Source organism: Gordionus sp. m RMFG-2023, chromosome 2, assembly GCF_954871325.1.
Source record: "Gordionus sp. m RMFG-2023 chromosome 2, tfGorSpeb1-WG-v2, whole genome shotgun sequence".
Classification (NCBI taxonomy): domain Eukaryota; kingdom Metazoa; phylum Nematomorpha; class Gordioida; order Chordodea; family Parachordodidae; genus Gordionus; species Gordionus sp. m RMFG-2023.
In genome coordinates this window covers 48,938,729-48,945,891 of record NC_088776.1, presented here as the reverse complement: position 1 = coordinate 48,945,891, position 7,163 = coordinate 48,938,729, and positions in this window count along the sequence as shown.

The following is a 7,163-nucleotide window of genomic DNA, read 5'->3' as shown; positions in this document are numbered from 1 at the left end:
TTTTCTGCCTAATATTTTTGCTGATTGACGAAATTTTTACTTTTTCAATAACTCTACTATCACTTAGCAAACATTCATTTTTTAAAATGCATAATCTACTTACCCAATCGATGTAACTTTCGTTTTTACCTTGTACAGCTGCATTAAATAATAATAAGTTGGAACTTGTAGATTTCCTCGGGTGTAATAACCTGAATTTTTCAAACAATATCGATGGATTGATGAAGTCGGTAGGTGAACATATCGATTTAAGCTTGATGTATACCTCATCTGGTAATCTTCTTGTAAAGGAACCCGCTTTTTCGATGTCCGATATCTGATTGTCCTTGAAGATGTCTTCAAATCTACTCAAAAAAAGATCGCCATTGCCTGCGTATATTGGAAATTCAATATTTATATTAACATTATTATTGGGAATCTGTTTCATATTTATTTATTTATTTACGACTTCCTCGAATAAGTAGCGGAACTGCCACCATAAAAAGTTTATTGAGATTTAGATTAAAAAAAAAATAATGATCATATATTCAAAAAAAAGTTTGCTATATATATTGACAATGTAATTTATATAAATTGATCTTTTTAAAAAAATAAAAAATAAAAAATTGAACATTAGTTTGTTAAGTAAATTGATTTATAAAATATAAAATTTTAATATTAGTTTATAAACAATTTGATTTAAAATATAAAAGTTGTTTTTTTAACAAAAAGAAATTTTAAGTTACGCCATAAATGGCTTAAGGATAAAAAAAAATAATTTTTTAAAGTTAATATTATTTAACAAACTATTTTATCTATTGATGAAATTTTTTAATGCTTTTTAAAATAATTAAAAATTTATAAAACGCATACTTAATAATATTATATATATATTATAATTTATTATAATATCCCCCTTAAAATATATATTTGTTATTAAGTATTGAATATAACTATTGATAAAATCTTTTATTGCCATTTAAAATATTTTTGTAAAACGCCTTGTTAATAATATAATTTGTAATTATATACTAAAATTTATTATAATTTCTCCCTTAAGATATATATTTGTATTAAGTATTTTAACTATTGATAAATTTTTTTAATGCTTTTTAAAATAATTAAAAATTTATAAAACGCATACTTAATAATATTATATATATATATTAAAATTTATTATAATATCCCCCTTAAATTATATATTTGTTATTAAGTATTGAATATAACTATTGATAAAATCTTTTATTGCCATTTAAAATATTTTTGTAAAACGCCTTGTTAATAATATAATTTGTAATTATATACTAAAATTTATTATAATTTCTCCCTTAAGATATATATTTGTATTAAGTATTTTATCTATTGATAAAATTTTTTAATGCTTTTTAAAATAATTAAAAATTTATAAAACGCATACTTAATAATATTATATATATATATTATAATTTATTATAATATCCCCCTTAAAATATATATTTGTTATTAAGTATTGAATATAACTATTGATAAAATCTTTTATTGCCATTTAAAATATTTTTGTAAAACGCCTTGTTAATAATATAATTTGTAATTATATACTAAAATTTATTATAATTTCTCCCTTAAGATATATTATTTGTATTAAGTATTTTAACTATTGATAAAATTTTTTAATGCTTTTTAAAATAATTAAAAATTTATAAAACGCATACTTAATAATATTATATATATATTAAAATTTATTATAATATCCCCCTTAAATTATATATTTGTTATTAAGTATTGAATATAACTATTGATAAAATCTTTTATTGCTTTTTAAAATATTTTTGTAAAACGCCTTGTTAATAATATAATTTGTAATTATATACTAAAATTTATTATAATTTCTCCCTTAAGATATATATTTGTATTAAGTATTTTATCTATTGATGAAATTTTTTAATGCTTTTTAAAATAATTAAAAATTTATAAAACGCATACTTAATAATATTATATATATATATTAAAATTTATTATAATATCCCCCTTAAAATATATATTTTTTATTAAGTATTGAATATAACTATTGATAAAATCTTTTATTGCCATTTAAAATATTTTTGTAAAACGCCTTGTTAATAATATAATTTGTAATTATATACTAAAATTTATTATAATTTCTCCCTTAAGATATATATTTGTATTAAGTATTTTATCTATTGATGAAATTTTTTAATGCTTTTTAAAATAATTAAAAATTTATAAAACGCATACTTAATAATATTATATATATATATTATAATTTATTATAATATCCCCCTTAAAATATATATTTGTTATTAAGTATTGAATATAACTATTGATAAAATCTTTTATTGCCATTTAAAATATTTTTGTAAAACGCCTTGTTAATAATATAATTTGTAATTATATACTAAAATTTATTATAATTTCTCCCTTAAGATATATATTTGTATTAAGTATTTTAACTATTGATAAAATTTTTTAATGCTATTTAAAACAATTATTAAATTTGTAAAACACATGTTTAATAATATTATTATGAATTATATATATTAAAATATATTATATTCTCACCCTTAGATTTATATTTGTATTAAGTATTTTATACAACTATTTGTTGTCTTTTATTTTTATTTTTTTAGTGGTATTTTAATTTTTAGCGATTATTACTTTAGCGATTTAGAATGGGAACCTTAATTTCTACTAGCTTTCTAAGTTTAAAATCAGCTGGATAATTTTAAATATCGGACCAACTTTTTGGATTATTTGACGATAGCAAATTTTTTAAAATTACTTGGAATTAAAAATTTTTGGAAATGTATCTATGAAGGTTTATAATTTTTATAAAGAAACTTTCAACTGTATTGTAAATAGTTAAAATTCGAGCAAACGTTTCCTAGGAAATCCCTATCCCATCTTAGCATAAAATATAGTTTATCTTCTAAGTTTTTTTGCTGTTTAGGGTAAAAGATTAATTAAATATTATCTTATAATACATTTTATAGAGAAGATGATAAAGCACTTAATATTTATAGCCATGATGGTATAATTATAGATTCTTTTAAAACTACCAAGTATTTTAGTCAATATACATTTTATTCAAATATTCTTGTAAGGATAATTTTAGATTATAAATGGAATAAAAATAATGATGATTTAGCTATAATAGTTAAAACGAATAGGGGGAAATTTATAACCTGGAATGCTGAAAATTCATTTATGACAAAGAATATTGAAAAAAGGTGTATATTTTATTAATACATAAATCAACCAAAATTATTTAGAAGTACATACAATCATATATTTTGGTCTTATAAGGATACCATTTTACTTGTGTCAAAAAAATTTGATTTTTTGCTTTATTATCCATTAAGCAATAGGTAATATGTGACTTATTTAAGTGTTTTACCTTATGATAATAGTTTTATAGTTATCAAAAGTATGTACAATCAATCTGATTTAAAAAATGATGAGTTTAAATTTTATTTTGGAAAATGGATATCATTCAACATAAACAAACTAATTGATATATTTCTGATAGTATATGTGGACTCATTAAAAAATCTTAATATTGCTTATATCTTAAATCAGCAAATATTTCATTTCAACCAATCTCTTATTGCAAATTTCAAGGAAGAGAAAACATTTACAAATCAATTTGTAATGAATTTCTGTACTGACAATGACAATGTCAATATTCATGTAATTTAATTTAATTAAAATTTGTATCATATATGAAACTTTTAGATGATATTAAACTTTTATCAAACCAATGAAAAAATGAAATCAATATCTGGAATTAAATTATTAGATTTAGAGCTCAATTATAATATTTGTGATGATAAAGTTTATTTGAAAAAGAAAAGGGAATATCAGGAATGTTTATTTGATTTTAAATATGGAAAAATTTTAAAATGTTCTTTTCTTCCTGCATATGATACAAATGCACAAACTAATTTTTCTAATATTTTAGTATTATTTGAATATGGTCATTTATTATTAATAAGGAGTCTTGAACCTGTAGATCAGGTAACTTTATAGTTCAACATTTAATATTCTATTTATTATTTAAAACCTAAACTCATAAGGATATTATAAATATATTTAGTTATTATAATTTTATGAAGTTATCCAAATTTTTTATTAAAATTTTAGGTTAAATATACCTCTGAACCCTTATTCAAAGATGTCATATCGTATGATCACAGCTCCTTATTTTGTTCCCACATGAAAAGCAATAATAGTGGTAATCTTCACTACTTATATTTATTAATCAAGAAGAAGCGATATTTTAAAATAATTTCTATATCTATCCCTTCATTAATTATGAATGAAGCATTTATAAATCTTGTTAAAAATAAGCATCAAATAGTTGATAATATGGAAATGCAGGAGATCAAAATTGAATCAAGTCACAATTTCAAGCATTCAGAAAACATTGTGTTTGAGGATTTGAAGCTTAGCCCTGATCATGTTATCATTATAGTAACATCAATTAAAGTAATAGAAAAAAAAGATAAATGTCATATCCTGATTTGTCTTATTTTGATACAATTGTTTGTTTACCAATCTATATAGCTTCCTACAAACAGCCTAAAAAGAAGGAGCCTATTTAGATTTATGATTAATTGTTTATACCATAAAATTTATAAATAACAAATAATATTTATTTAATGTCAAACTAAAAACAAACCAGAATATAGAAATAAGTTTCAAAAAATAAGATTAACCAGGACATGGCCAAAGCATTTAAATATTTATAATTATGTGATAGTTTGGTAATTATATTAATAAAGCTGTTGTTTATGTGTCCAGTATTTTTAAAAATTTTAACATTATAAATATGATAAAGCTTTTACCTTAGCTAATGTAAAAATTCTTATTTTATTAAATCTTTCAACCCCGACCATTTTTATTTTTGCTGACGTTAATCAAATTATTTAATATAATAAATTGTGACAAACATAAATAAACTTTATTAATATATATTTTATAAATATATGCAAAAGCAAAATATATAAAAATTTATAAAATTATTACAATAAACTACAAAATATACAAAACCATAAATTTTTTCTGGGTTTTTTTTGCATATTTTGGCAATGGCAATGTTATCAATTTAAACATATCATACATTATTGATAAATCATCTTCTAAAAATATGTCGCATTTTTGGCAGAGCCATGGTTCCGCTAAAATACTATTATATGAATTATTTATTTTTCTCCATGCTTCCATTGTAACGCCAAAGAGATTATCAAAAATTAATGCAAAAGATAAAATCGATAAACAACTGATAGCTGTCAATAGGTATCCATACAATTACATCGAGGGATCGATATCTTAAAAATTATGATGCCGATATTAGTCTCCGTAATGGAGAAGACTAAATGATTTATATAATAGTCATTTATCGAGACCATGGCTCTGCCAAGGATAGGACATCATTTTAAAAGATGATTTATCAATTATGTATTTAAATTGCTACCATATTCGCTGCCAAAATATTGTAAAAAAAAAATCCGAAAAATGTGTATATATTGACGTTTATTGTAAAAATTTACATAAATTATATATTTTCCTTCTACACATGTAAAATATATATTAATCAGAGACCTGCAGATAGAGGACTGCAAAGTAATTTTTTCGCAACCCGAGCCCGAATAAAATTTTGCAATTTGAGTTTGAATATTATAATAGCCAAAAAAAATTTATGTGTATTTATTCATCGCCACCTTATATAAATGTGTATTTGACGACCATAATCTATTCAAGATATATATTAAGTTGCATTTTATTTAATTTGTAAAAAATATTATAAAAAGATTAATATACAAGCGAATTAAAAATTATAGCGATTATATAAATATACAATAAAAGCATCATTTATGTCGAATATAGATGATAATGATATTAAAGTTAATAAATATATAAAAAATATAATGAACATATTATATTATATTAACAAATCAATATCATTATCAAAAGTATCACAAAGTGAATAATTATGATATATAAATAAAGAGGCGTCCAGTTTATCTGGCTTTTAAAAAGTCCCTGAAAACGCTCTTTCACTGCTAGCCGACGAAGCAGGGATAGCTAGAAATTTAAGAGCTAAAATACTTAAATTTGGAAACTCATTATGGTTTGTTTTCCACCAATTTAAAATATTATCATCTTCTATACATAATTTAGGATCTAGGTATTTTTTAAGCTCGTCAACTTCGCCGCTAGCATCAGAAAACGCATTGTCAGCCTCCCATAGAGATAAATCCAAAAACGTATCTACCTCAGTATTTTTTTAAGAAAAAAAAATATTCATAATATAATAATAATATTAAAAGATATATATTTACTTTATTATTTTTTAATAAATAATTTTATTATTAATTTTATGAACCTTTATTTACTACTCTATCAGTTGAGCGTTGATATTTATATACTTTTGCTCAATAATATCTGTTGATTTTCTCTGCATTCATCAACGTGTTAATATGTTGACACAAATCTTTATAATGTTCTCGGGATAACATTTTCATATCCCGAAATTTTGGGCACAAAAACGTCGTAATTTGGTGGAATATATCTATTTGAAATTTATCCACAAATATTCCCGACATCTTTGCGATGTTTAGCTGAGAGTTTAAGTTAGGATGCGCTAAAAAACTCAATATTTTATGATAACACAATGTAAATTTGTGAATAGTGAGTTTTAAATCACTCGCAAGTTCATCACTCGCAATTTTAAAAGGCGTCAGAAACTTGATAAGATCCCTCATCATTTCAAAATATTATTGTTTAGTCTAATCGACTCTCCTCTGGAATTGAGGATCCCCAATATTTAAATTGATTAAAAATCGATTCAATCATATTTAGCCTGCTATTCCATCTAGTCTCAACACACATATGAAGAGTTTTATCGAGCTGATTAACTAATCTAAAATTTAATGATATATTTTAATAAAAAGTTAATTTATTTTAAAACTAGTTTCAGATTTAATATCTATATCTATTAGAGTTTATACTAGATTTGAGAGATGATTTAAATCTTTAAATATTTCAACATGATTAACATTAGAAAAATTTAGTATGTAAGAAAGATCAACTAACTACAGATTATGGTAAAAATAATATGGATAAGGACAATTTTACTACTACTAATTATAGAAAGCGAATAAATAAGGTTATTAGGATTATTT